This window comes from Eumetopias jubatus, unplaced genomic scaffold (assembly GCF_037043125.1).
Source record: "Eumetopias jubatus isolate StellerSeaLion01/CBP00866 unplaced genomic scaffold, mEumJub1_p1.0 scaffold_5, whole genome shotgun sequence".
Classification (NCBI taxonomy): Eukaryota; Metazoa; Chordata; class Mammalia; order Carnivora; family Otariidae; genus Eumetopias; species Eumetopias jubatus.
Genome location: NW_028274811.1, coordinates 42,756,629 through 42,770,267, shown reverse-complemented (window position 1 = coordinate 42,770,267; position 13,639 = coordinate 42,756,629).

Sequence of the window (13,639 nt, the reverse complement as noted above, 5' to 3'; positions counted from 1 at the left end):
GCAAACTACCAGAACATAAAAGGGATATACATCCTTACTTGACCTAGCACAATATTAGTGAGTCTTATTATTTCTGAAAATTGGCCCAGGACTAAACTTGTCCATTCCCCTTCCTTTTGGAAATTTACACAATAGCAAGAGTCCTCATAACCTCTTTCTGTTGACTCTTCTCAGTTTAACACAGGGAATCCTACCAGATTTCACCAGCAATAGGAAGTAACCATGAATGCTACTATAGATAGTTATATAATGTCACATCCTTCTTTTCTGCCACAGAATTGGCAACATACTTCCAAAGCAAAAAGTTTCATTATTAGCAATATAAAAATTCTCTTGATTTTGTCTTCTCTCACACTTCTTAACCAAGTACTGCTTTTAAACTAGAACTGTACAATTAAACTAGAACATCCCCAGAACCAACAAAAAAGTGAGATGATAAAATGGAGGTTATCAGACATCTATATCAGTATAGACAAGGTAGCCCCGGGATGATTGGCATTGAGATCTACCTAACATTTCAGGACAAAAGCAAATCCCTACTGTGATAAAATAAAAATGATTCTGGCTCAGAATAATATACTCACTGTGGTTATTATAGTAACAGTCTACACACAACAGTGCAGCCAGAGAGGACAATGACAACCGCATTAAACACACTTGGCAGGTAATGGAGCTTCAACCAGCTGGAGCAAAAGCAAATTAACCTGTTTATTCCCATAGAGACACTTTGTTTGCCAAGCTCTTGGCATGACAAGTGCTGCCAACGATCTCTAAATGAGCAGGCCAGTATAAGTGTTGACAGGCTGGTTAGGTCTGACGCAGCTGTCAGACACTGCTCTAAGGCACAGGGTATGTGTTCTATTTGCTCATAGTTGTCATTTGGCTGAAGGATCTAATCAAATTTACATATCCTGTAGGGTCTTAAGTAGTGTTTTTATCAAACATTTGGGTCTACAGTTAGAGTTGTAAAATGAACTTCAAGGTATTTCCATGAATTAGGTATATCACTGATCTTTTCATCATTTGCAAAACTTAGTTGCTTACAGGAGGAAGAGGAGACTCGGTCCTGAGACCTTTGCCATATAGCTGAGGTAAATTGATTCCTCCATCTGTTAAGTGGTAATAACAATATTACCTTACCTGCTTGATTTTGTTCTGAGGCTTAACCAATTCATTTGTTGATTTTCTTTTCCCCCCATCAAATCCTTAGGGGCACCCACTATAAGCTTGGCCACTGTCTGAGGGAATGGAGAGGCGGGGGAAGGGGACAGAGCAATGAACAAACAAATATCCCTGCCCTTGGTGCCTAAATTCGGGTAGGGAGTGGGAGGGGGAGAAGATCCAAAAATAAACAAATGAAAAAGCAAAAGGTGTAATACATCAAAATGTAAAAAATTCCATGAAAAAACTTCTGTCTATAGAAACTATTGTCTGAATGACCAGGGTGACGGGGAGTTTCTGTTTTAAATGGTGGGATCAGGGAAGTCCTTACTGTTAAGATGCCAAAAAAGTTGAAAATAGTTCATTATTTGTATCTTCCCAAAGATTGGAAAATACCTACATAAGTGAAAAGAGTACATTTCGATAGAAATGAGGCAGTCCACTCCTCATTCTGACCACTCTGTTCTATTCTCTTCTGAAATGAAACCATAATGAATTATCTGAATGTTTATGAGTCAGTACTATTCAGGATTCATGAAAATTTCATCCTCAGATCTTATTAGTTTTCTATTAGGAAAGTAATGAGAGACACCATCATTGAAGAGAGATCATAGAACTAAAGTTTGGACTTGTAAGGGTCTAGTCTCCACTCTACCCATAAATCCTTTTGTAACTTTATGCAAATTGTTGTTTTGTCTGTTTATTTGTTTTAATGGACCTCAAAACATTTGGGAAGCAAAGTATATGAAACAAAAACCACAAATTAAATTAGAAAGGCAAAAAAAAACAAAACACATTTTTCAGTACTACTTTTAATGAAAAAAACTCTAAAAAGAGATTTGGAAAGTGAGAGTGAAGTGATTTGTCAAGTGAGGGATATAAGACTAATCAAAACATCCAGAAAAGAGTGCACACAAGGGTATGAGGGATGTGTGGACATTAAAAGGAAAAGTCACTTCCTTGACTAGAGCCAAAGTACTGAAGAGGTTAATCATAGACAAGTAAGGAAAGAATGTAAACCAGGATCAGCTCATGCATGGAAGAACTTTATGTCTGGTCTAAAACTTCAAAGAAAAAGAAGGCTCTGTTAGTTTAATTATGTACAAAAAATAATGTGGTTCAGGCAACAGTGGCAACAGTCAAGGAAGAGAATTTGAGAAGTAAATTCAGAGAGTGAAGAGCAAAGTTCTTCAGAGTCAAAGATAACATCAACAGGGCTGAAGAGTTAACATCAACATATATTCTACAGATGGTCTATTATGCTTTCTATATTGTCCAACTTTTCCACAATTGCTATTTAGTATTTTTTTAAGATTTTATTTATTTATTTGACAGAGAGAGAGACAGCAAGAGAGGGAACACAAACAGGGGGAGTAGGAGAGGGAGAAACAGGCTTCCCACTGAGCAGGGAGCCCGATGCGGGGCTCGATCCCAGGACCCCGGGATCATGACCTGAACCAAAGGCAGACACTTAACAACTGAGCCGCCCAGGTGTCCCGCTATTTAGTATTTTTATAATCAGAGAATGTAAGTATATATAAATATAGTCTGAACTGAAGATGATAATGCTAGAAGCAAACAGAAAGCTGTAAGTATCCAAATTGAGGCATTGCCCCAAGGTTGGGGGTCTGATTACCATCTATTTCTATTAGAAACATTTTGGGTAAAGGAAGATGGTGGCTTTACAAAGCATACAGACAGAGGGTTGCTTCAGGTGTTATAAAAGTTTCTGCAGAATAAAAGATCTGCACAACAGAAGTGTGAGACAGCAATAGAGAGGATCATGGAAGAAGACAGAACCAGTAGCAAGAGTAGGGCCAATAGAGGATCATTACTCTAACAGTCCTGACACAAAAAACCTTCATCAATATCCTAGGAGGAAGAAAGCGGTAGCTTACACCAGAATGACTTTTTAAATCTGTGCAGTTTCTTAAAATTTGAGCTGGAGAACTCTTTCAACCCAACTTCATCACACCCCCAGTATAAACAAATAAAAGAGGGCATAGATCAACTGTGGTAGAAATGCCTAGAAGTCCACCTTCTCAAGGTCTCCTTCAGCCCATAAAGAGGCTCACCTGAGGCACCTCTGTGGAGTCCTAGGCTCAATGAAATATGGCTTGAAAACTACTGGCTGTAAAATATACCCACATATTAGGAGCTTAATTCACTATATGCAGGAGTACCTATAAATATGCATGTATTTACATGAATGTGCATTTAAATATATTCCTATCTTTATTGTATGAAAATGAATTTTTGTCAGTTTGTCAATACAGCTGACATCTCTCTGACGTCTGGAGCTTATTGAGGACTATCTGAACCTGACTGAAGGCATCTAACATTAGGGTCACTGCCGTAATGCATGCACCAGACTATGGGATCATACTGAACTGCCTAACAGCCGCTCCATGAGAGTCAATTAAATGACACCTATCTTCTATGTAAAGATGTCTGTGGGAGAGCATACTCAAGGATGGGCTGTGAAATCCAACGAGTAGGTTATCTGAAAGCCTGAGAATAGTTTCTGTAAGATAAAAGAAGCGGAAGTAGGACAATAAAAGGCCAAAGTTGAATCTAAAACTAAAACAGTCTTTTGCCTAACTACACTATACATTAATCATTCATTATTCTCTGGGTTGGTAGGTTGGTTTTTTTCTTAGTTTATCTGATTAGCTTTTGCTTCTTTGCCTGGATGTTTGCCACTTAGACATCTTGATTAAATAATCCACAGTGACATCTGCATATGTGATTTTCTCTGACTTGCTGAAGTACACAGTCCACTGGTGTGTAATAGACAGAGGTCTATCGAGATTACTATGAAAAGGGGTAGTAGAGAGTGATAGATGATCTACATCAGGCTCTAAAATAAATAAGCCCCAAAGTTTTAACTCTAACTCAATAGTAATGCATAATGGATATGAAATCATTTCTATTTATCAATTTCATTTGACATTTTTTATGGACTAAGGAAAATAAGAAGAGCAGACTTAGATCAGTACTTTTTTCCATGCAGACAAGTTCAGGAGAAAAATGAGCTGCCTGGTGGTATTTTATTAATCAGTTCTTAGAACAAATGGAAAAATTCACTCCATGCATTCAGCCGTTTAGACTTATAAACAAGAACTGAGAAGCCAGACAATTGTTCAGAAGGCTCTAGAGAACCAAGGGGAAGTACCTCTCAAGTCCCCTAATCCTCACTTCCTCCTCAACAGCAAACAGGGCTGTTCTCTTTTACCACAATGTTTCTGAGGCCCAGAAACAAAGACATACAAGCCAGAGTTCTCTGGATTTTTAAGGAACTAAAAAATGGGCAGGGTGAGGGTTGGGAAAAGAAGCTGCCCTTTCTCTTTCAAACGAAAGTCGCTTTCCATTCAAATTGAAACCAAAAATGGCTTATTACATTAACACACACACACATACACACACACACACACACACACACACACACATTATTTTCAGTTACTATGAAACTGAAGACGGTCTTCAAATTTTCTAGGCATCAGCTCTAACAGCTGCTTAAGCCTTTTGTAGTTCAAAAGTTTTCCAGGCAGTAGCTGGCTCCTATCCAAACCTAGGAATGACAAAAACCCATTTTTAATGAAGGCTGCCCTGATGATATCCTCTAGAGAACTAAAATGAGAGAGTAAAAAGGTGTCTGTGGGATTCCACTGAGCAGAGGTAGGTTTGGCCAGAATGATACATTTCCAAGAGTTTTATGATTCCATAAAGCAGCATCGGGAGGAATTGCTGTCTGGGTTCTGAATAAGCACTAATAATACACCTAGCCGAGGGTTTGGGGGAAGGGGTCTAACCACAGCAACACAGAGTGTGGAAGTAAGAAAATGCAACTCCACATTTAGCTAAACAAACTGTTACTGCTCCTGTTACATTCCACTTCTGGGGCCCCTGAATAAGTCTCAGGAAGAGATCAAAAAAAAGTACCACTTCTTTATTTCTCCAAAAGAAAGAAGTATTTGATTCCTTCCTTGAAATAAAGCCTCCAAGGGAAAACAGGAAAGATTTTAAGTCTTAGTAAGTTTTCCTTCTAAATGTCCCTTATGTTGCCATGAACCCTGGCAGTTCAGTTTAGACTTAATAGTCTAATTTTCCAAGGATTTCTCCTGAGCTTTTGTTCAAAGCGGCAGCCCAAATTCATCCAGGAAGAAGGAGGTTGGGGACACAGGGGAAATCCAAAAAAAAAAAAAAAGTCCTTATCATCTCATCTCAGGAACGCTGCTCCAATTAAAGAATCCTCCCTAGCCAGCTTTCCTCCACAATGATCAGATTCTGCAAGCCCTATATTGAGTGCAATTAAAGAGAATGGGAAAAGGAAAAATTCATCAAAACTGTCTTGAGACAAAGGAGTGTTCTTACAGAGTTTGATACAGTGCCCCCCAACCCCCTTGACCAAATTTTAGTCAGGCTGCCCTGAGCCACCTTTTTTGAGCAGGCCCTATCCCTGAGCATGTCTTCAAGAGCCCAATCTTAGCAAGAATACTGCTAAGTCCATTTAGAGAGAACCTCCACTCTCAATATCTGACCAAATTCCTCATCCTCCACCCTTGGTATCTATTCTTCAGCAAGAATCACGTTAAGTCAGTTTAACCAGGACCCCTGCCTTATCCCTGGTGCTTTTTCTTAGTAATTTTCAATCCACCAACCCCACCCATGCTCCTTGGCTATAAATTCCCATTTGCCCAAGCTGTATTTGGAATTGAGCCCAAATAGAGAGACCTATTCCAAGAGCTCTTTTCACCTATTGCAATAGTCCTGAAAATCTGTTTTTATTGCTTTAACTATTGTCCAGGTCAGGTTTTAATTTGACAAGCTTATCCCTTCCATAACGTTTAGACACAGGGAACTTGACTGTCTTATTCATGGACAAGACCATTTGTTTATTCACAAAATGGAAACAATTTTGCTTGGAATAGATCGTTTTACATTTTGAGAACTCACAGAATCTAATTCTGAGCTCCACAGAATCAATTAATTGTTCCAGCTCAGTTTTAAAAAGCAACCACAGGATTGTTAACTCTACTTGACAAAGGTGCTATGGGAGTAGGAAGTCTTTAATGTCAGGAGACTCTCAGACTCTGAAAAAAAAAAAACTTCCTGTTCCTCAAGCCCTGCTATTTTTCTCCCTAAGAAATCTAGGTCTAGCACCTTTGTGGCTAAACCTTTCCCAATAGCTAGACCTCATAGTGGAATGCCAACCTATCTATAGACTCAGTACATACTAAAATCTTCCAGGGTCCTCATTTTAGAGATGTGGGAACTGACACTCCCAAACCTTTATATACTGCTCCTCGACACTCAGTAATATCTCCCAGAGGACTGTTGTATGACATGTGCTAACCTGAAAAATTCCCACCAGACAAAAACAAAAGGAAAGAACTTAATTCCAAAATATATTCAAGTAAAAGGCTATTCTAATGAAAGAGAATAGGTCAATAAATCATTCTGCACCATAGAAGCTAAAAGAAAACCAAGTTATTTGATTAAAATCTACATTCCATTGGTTTACTCCACAGCTAAAACTTCATTTTCTTTATCAAAAAGAGTAGTCTTCAAACTCCAAAGAAGAGAGTGTCATAGTTAATAGGGAATCAGAGAGGACAGGGTGAAGAAATAGTTAAGAAAAGAAGGTATCAGATCCAAACAGACGACATCCTAGAGTAATAACAAAGCTAAATTCACTGAGTGCCCACTACATGGCTCTAAATCTTTACATGTTCAATCTTCATAACAACTTAATCTGATAGGTACTATTACTAGCCATATTTCACAGATAAGGAACCAGAGTTAAGAGGGGTAAATAAACTGCCAAAGTTTCACAGCCAAGATTCTGCCTGAGCATTCTTCATCACTATATTATACTGAATTCCAAAGGAACCTGCCTGAATGATAACTAAGACACTAACTTGGGAGCAGGGGAAGTACAGAAGACTGGGATGACAGTCAAAAGACTTGAAAAGGTCAAAGGTTCTAATTTTCAAAAACAGACAAAAGAAGATTATGAAAATGACATCGTCATGGTCTGACAGCAAACCCCAGGAAGTACATGTGTAAACAGTTTCTGAACTTAACAAAGAAAGCAGTAAGTACTGAGTACTACCCCAGGCTCATTACAGACAAGTCATGCCTTCAGATAGGGTCACTAAAATGGCAGGACAGGGAAATTCTGGAGACAAAGAACATCTGAGTTGAACAACACATTGGCAATGTCTATCTTAATGTTCTTAAAATCATAATAGATAAATGTGGTTAGTTAAAAATATATTCTAAAGAGAGTTGACCAGTAGAGGTCTGTCAAATAAAAAGGAGGTCTTGAGTGTTAGAAAGCTCCCCGTGAGTCCTGTTCTTTTTCTATCAATGGTTAAAATAAAATATGCTTTTCAATTTTCAAACACAAAGGTATCACAAAGTCTGGAGGTATAACAAATAGAAAGGCTAACAGAATCAACATTTGAAAATAATTTTTAACAGGCTAGAATATTGTATCCAAACTCACAACATAAAATTTAATGAAACAAATGAAAATTATTGTATCTAAATTTTAAAAAAATCAACTGCAGAATAAAGAATTGCCTTGACTTATTTATTTTATTACTGGAAGTGTGTACCTCTTAATCCCCTTTCTCTATTTCACCCATCCTCCCACCTCCCTTCTGGTAACCATCAGTTTATTCTCTGTATTTAAGAGTCTGTTTGTTACGGAGATGAAAATATAGCATAGGGAATATTGTCAACAATACTGTAATAACTGTATGATGATAGATGGCGACTGCACTTATCATGGTGAGCACTGAATATATAGAATTGTTGAATTAATATGTTGTACACTTTAATATAGCATTGTATGTTAATTATACTTCAATAAAATAAAATTTAAAATAAAGGAAAAGAAAAAGAAACTGTTGCCTTGAAAACAGTTCATGTGAAAAAGACTTCAAGGCTTAAGTGGATGACAACCTCAAAATAAGCCCACAGCCTGAGCCTGACGCCAAAAGAGTTAATGCAGTCTTAGGCTGCATTAAAAGAAAATGTAGCTGTCATTCCCTTGAGCTCTGATCACATCCAGGACTGGATTTATTGCGATCCACAACACATTTGAGATATGCACTGGAGTGTATCCAAGAGGAGAACAACCAGTATCATAAATAGTCTAGAAACCATATTGGGAAACATAGTTGGTAGGACCTGTAATTCAACATGTCTAAAACTTAACTTACTTCTCTCCCCTCACCCCATCTGTTTCTCTTCCAGTATGCACCATATTGGTTACTGACACAATCTATTCATACCTCCTCCCAACTTAGAAACCTAGATATCACCCTCGAACCACCTAGTCCACTATTGACAATTGATCCCTCAATCCTGTCGATTTCTGTAATAAATTCACTCATTTCTCTCCATCCACCCTGACTTACTTCACTTTCAACATCCACTGCTTAAACTATTGCAAAAGCTTCCCTAGTAATCTTGTTTCTGTCCTGCGTCACTTCAATTCACTTTTATCACTATGAGCAGAGTAATCTTATGAAAAATCAAATATAAAGTTGTTCTTCTGCTTTAAACCCCCTTGTTTGTAAGACAAAGTCCAAACTCCTTAGCATGGCCTCCAAGCCCATGAAGTTCTTCTCCATGGCCAATCCCACCTCTTGTCACTCCTTTCTGTGTATTCTACACTCCAAACATACCAAACTCTTTGTACTTCCCATGATTATGATTAGAACTCCAAATCAGGGGCCGCCTGGGTGGCTCAGTCCGTTAGGCCTCTGACTCTTCTTGGTTTTAGCTCGGGTCATGATCTCAGGGTTGTGATATCAAGTCCCACTTGATTTCAGGCTCCACGCTCAGGGCAGAGTCTGCTTAGGACTCTCTCTCCCTCTTCTTCTGCCCCTCCCCCTGCTCTCTCTCTTTCTCTCTCTCTCTCAAATAAATAAATCTAAGAAAGAAAAGAGAAGAAAAGAAAGAAACTTCAAACCAGTTCTACCATCAAAGGTAGAACTCTGATGGAGTGTGAGGTGCTGGCCAAATGGGTAAGGCCTGAATCACTGCTCATAGGTGTACCCTCTTTGCAGTCATGAAAATGTGCCACTCAGATCTCCTACTGCAGGGAACCTAAGTGACTGGGTCTCCCGGTGCTGCTCCTCCAAATCTACCACCTCATTCATGTAGAGGCTACAGTCTCTGAGAGCTCCTCTCAGTCTGAGCAGGGCAAGGGTTCTAAAGCAGACCCATTTGGAAGGGATGCATCTCTCCACTAAAGGGCAACTTTGGCCTGAGGTCTTCCCATTTGGCATCAGGCCAAATCTTTCTTGAAAGTGTGCTGCAGTAAGAGACCCTTTCTACTGAATCCTCCTTTCTGCCCTCTGTCCCTCCCAGGTGGAAAAGCTCTATCATGGTCTGAAGGCTCTCCTGGCTCCTTCTGCTCCTCTCCCAAGCAATTTCTTGCTTATTGAATCACATCTTGACATCTATTTATTAGCAGACAGAACATAAAAGCACCTTCTCTACATGTCTTGTAGTGTTGTTTTCTCTTCATTTTCTCTAATGTCTTTTCATCAAAGCCTCTTCATTGCGTTCTTATCATGTCAACAAGTTACCTTAAAATTATTGAAAAGGCACCTCTTTTTGAAGAATATACTCAGGAGGAAAATCTGTATTCTTCTCCATGTATGGGTTTGAAGGCCATGCTGTTCTATGCTTTTCTCTACCTAAAATGCCCTTATTCTATTTGTCCTTCTATAGACTCCTACTCATGCTTCAACACCTAGCCCCAGAGTCATCTCTGTGAAGAGTTCCTTGATCCACCTATGAATATGCAGTGAGTCCCTCTATTAACTCTATTAGGACAGATCCTACTATATCTCCTATTATTATTCTGTCTTTTTTATTCAACACTAAGCCTTAACCTATTGCTTGGTATACAGTAGGTGGTCAAAAGTGTTAGCTGAAATAAACAAGAGTTATTTAATCTGTAAAAGAGAAGACAAGACTTAATGTGGACATAACTACCTTCAAATATTTGAAGCACTGTTAACAATCACATCAGGTGTTATCCCAGACACTCTCAATGAGCACTTGGGAAAGATATGAAGAAAGACACTGCGTATAAAGCCTTCATGTTAAAAAGAAGAAGAAGAAGGATCAAATAGAACAGGTTACGCCCCTCCTCCAACATGAAATTACTGTGGTCTGAAAGTATTTTTACTCCATAAGGCGGAGCAACGCTACAGAACTGCTCTGATCTAGCAATCAAGTTTTAGAAAACAGATAAACAACAAAGCTCTTTTTCACTGGGTATCTGTAGCAATAGCGCATGAAGGTAGCATTTTCATTCTTGAGACCATCTTAGAAACACAATTCAAAAGTATCACTTCTCTTCTGGTAGCATTAATCCTAAAGTACAAGTTAAAACTGCAGCACCCTTCTCTCTGATGCTAATGCTAGGCCTGGCATGGACAAGTCCTTAAACTTTTGAAGATGCTACACTGATAGTTTTGAAGATGGAAGGGGCCATAATACAAATAATGCAAGAATGGAGCTCTGGAAGCTAAAAAAGGCAAGGAAACAGATTCTCCCTTAAAGTCTCCCAAGGGAGTGCAGCCCAGCCAATCCTTGGTTTTAGTCCAGTGAAACAGATTCTGGAGTTCTAACTTTCAGAACTGTAAGAGAACAAATATTTGTGTTTTAAGCCATCAGGTTTGCAGTAAGTTGTTACAGCAGCCATAGGGAGCTAATATATAAAGTACCATCTCTTGGCCATACCTATAACATTGACAATAGTATGTACTTACTGAGGCTTACTATGTGCCAGGCTCATGTGTATTGGTTCTTTTAAACTTCACAGAGTATCTATCAAGGAAATACTATTAAGATCCCCAACTTACAGGTATGGAAACTATGTCATACAATCAGCACAGTACAAAGCTGGAATTTGAAGCAAAGCAGCCCACAATCCAGAGTTTGTTCAATCTGACCTCTATCCTTGAATGTCTACTCTTTACATGTCTCACTTGTAGTCTGAAATGTTTGGGGGATGAGAAACTGTGATGGGCCACCCACAAACCTCACCATTACAACAATTTATTTTGTCTATTATCATTATATCATTCACTTCAAAGCATTTTCAAATATATTCTGCTTAACAGTTGGAAAAATTGAGTCATAAAGAGATTAAGGCTGTTCAACAAGCCTGTGGCAGAACTGGGAACACAGCCATTGCTGAGTGGTTGCCTCTGCTTCAGCAATGACATCACATTTAATGTGCTTTCTACTCTTCAGAGCACCTTCACACCTTATATCTTTTCCAGGCCTCATAACAGTTCTGCAAGATGAGTGAAGTAAGGATTAGGACTTGCATCGTAAAGATGAAGAAACTGAAATAGAGAGGTAGCACAAAGTCCATATTCCACTAGTTGGTAAGGTATCAAGAAAAGAGCTCAGGGCTCCTTTCTTCAGCCCCGAGCTCTCTCCACTCATCCACACTTGGCCATATTATAAATGGTCCAACACCATTTACTGGGCTATTCTATGAATGACTTTAGAAACAAGACTCGCCACTGGAATGGGTCCTGTCTATACCTGTGATATCTAATGCACTAGCCAGTTGCCATGGGTTACTTGTGACTACTGTGCATTTGAAATGTGGCTTGTCCGAAGTGAGATGCATTGTAAGTGTAAAGGGCACCCTGGATCTTGAAGACTTGGGATGCAAAAAGAATATAAAATATCTTATGAATACTGTTTATTTTGATTATGTGTTGAAATGGTATTTTGGATACATTGAGTCAAATAGAATATATTTTTAAATTAAATTTACCTATTTCTTTTTACTTTCTTAAGTATGGCTACTTGAAAATGTAAAATTAAGCACATGGCCCTATCTTGTGCTGCTCTACATTTTGTCCCAACCAGTGCAGGAAAGAGTCTTTTTCCAGCATTCATGAGACAATCTCAATTTGAACATTTTCAGGGACAGAGAGGTACTCAAGAAGCAGCCGATTCCATGTTTGGATGGCTCCAATAGAAAATTACTTTCCACTGAATGAAAACCACAGGTAAAGGAAGAGAAACAGATTGATGAAGTATATATTCTCAGAAGAAGGACTTGAGTTTGATGAATTCTTTACAAATGCACCATTGAAAAATGATTTCTCAAATTACCACTCAATCCGAAACCATACCTAAAAACACAAAAACATGACATCACAAAATAACTAAAATATAAGATCCTTTTTTTTTTAAGATTTATTTATTTGAGAGAGAGCCTGAACATAGCATGGGGGGCATAGGGCAGATAGAGAGGGAGAGAGAGAATCTCCAGCAGACTCCCTGCTGAGCGAGGAGCCCGATGCAGGGCTCAGTCTCACAACCCATAGGTCATGACCTGAGCTGAAATCAAGAGTTGGACACTTAACTAACTGAGCCATCCTGGCATCCCCATTAAGATCTTTTTGTAATAGGACACAAAACTCAAGAAACATACTGGAAAAACTATACACACACACACATATATATTTAGTTTTATACAAGTATATATTTATATCTAATATATATTAGATAAGTATATATATACATATTTATACACACACACACATAAATATAATCAACTCGTCTTTAACAAAGGAGCAAAGGCAATACAATGGAGAAAAGATCATCTTTTCAACAAATGATGATGGAACTGATAAGGAAAATCTGTGTCCTAAGATGGCCAACAGAGCCAGCGAGAGAGTCCCAGTCCTTGCCCCGGGGATCTTCTGAGTTCTTCTCCGTGCCCCGCTTCACGCACGTGCCAAAAGTGCCAAGTATGCGGAAATAGAAGTGTATAAATTGACCCCTTTGTTTGTGCTCAGGGCTCAGACCTTTGGAGACCACTCTCCTCTGAGCCCGCCAGCGTTAAATAAACCTCGTATCCTCCAAGATCTCCAAGTGCCACTTGGTTCTTCCATCGGGCGATCCAGTCCAGGTTCTGTAACATTTGGTTCCCTGACCGGGAAACCCAACCACACTGGCCCATTGTTGCCACCGGTTTGGGGGCAACTGTGGGGTGGTGACGGATCAAGAGATTGTAACAGAGAAGGCACACCCTGCCTAATTTTCAGCAGTCTCCTGCCCCAGTCACCTCGGGCCAGCCCCGCTCCACTGTTCCCGCTGGACTCGAGCAGACTTGGCAGGTGAGGACCTGGTCCCAACACCAGATTCCGATAAGGCCTCGGGCCCCAGGACCCAGATAGACCCACCCTCACTGGGGTGGAAGGGGAGACTGATCACCTCCCAGAGACCTCTTAGAGGTCTCACAGGTAGGGATTCCCAGGGAGGGAATGTAATAACTTCTGGAGCGTAAATGTGTGAGTGACTATGCAGTCTGACCTGGCTTGCTCAAGTGGACTGATTCTGTGACTCCACAGGTGGGCACCCTTAAGGTCCCCAGAAGCCTACGGAGTCTGTGTGGGCCCATCTGTGATTCCAT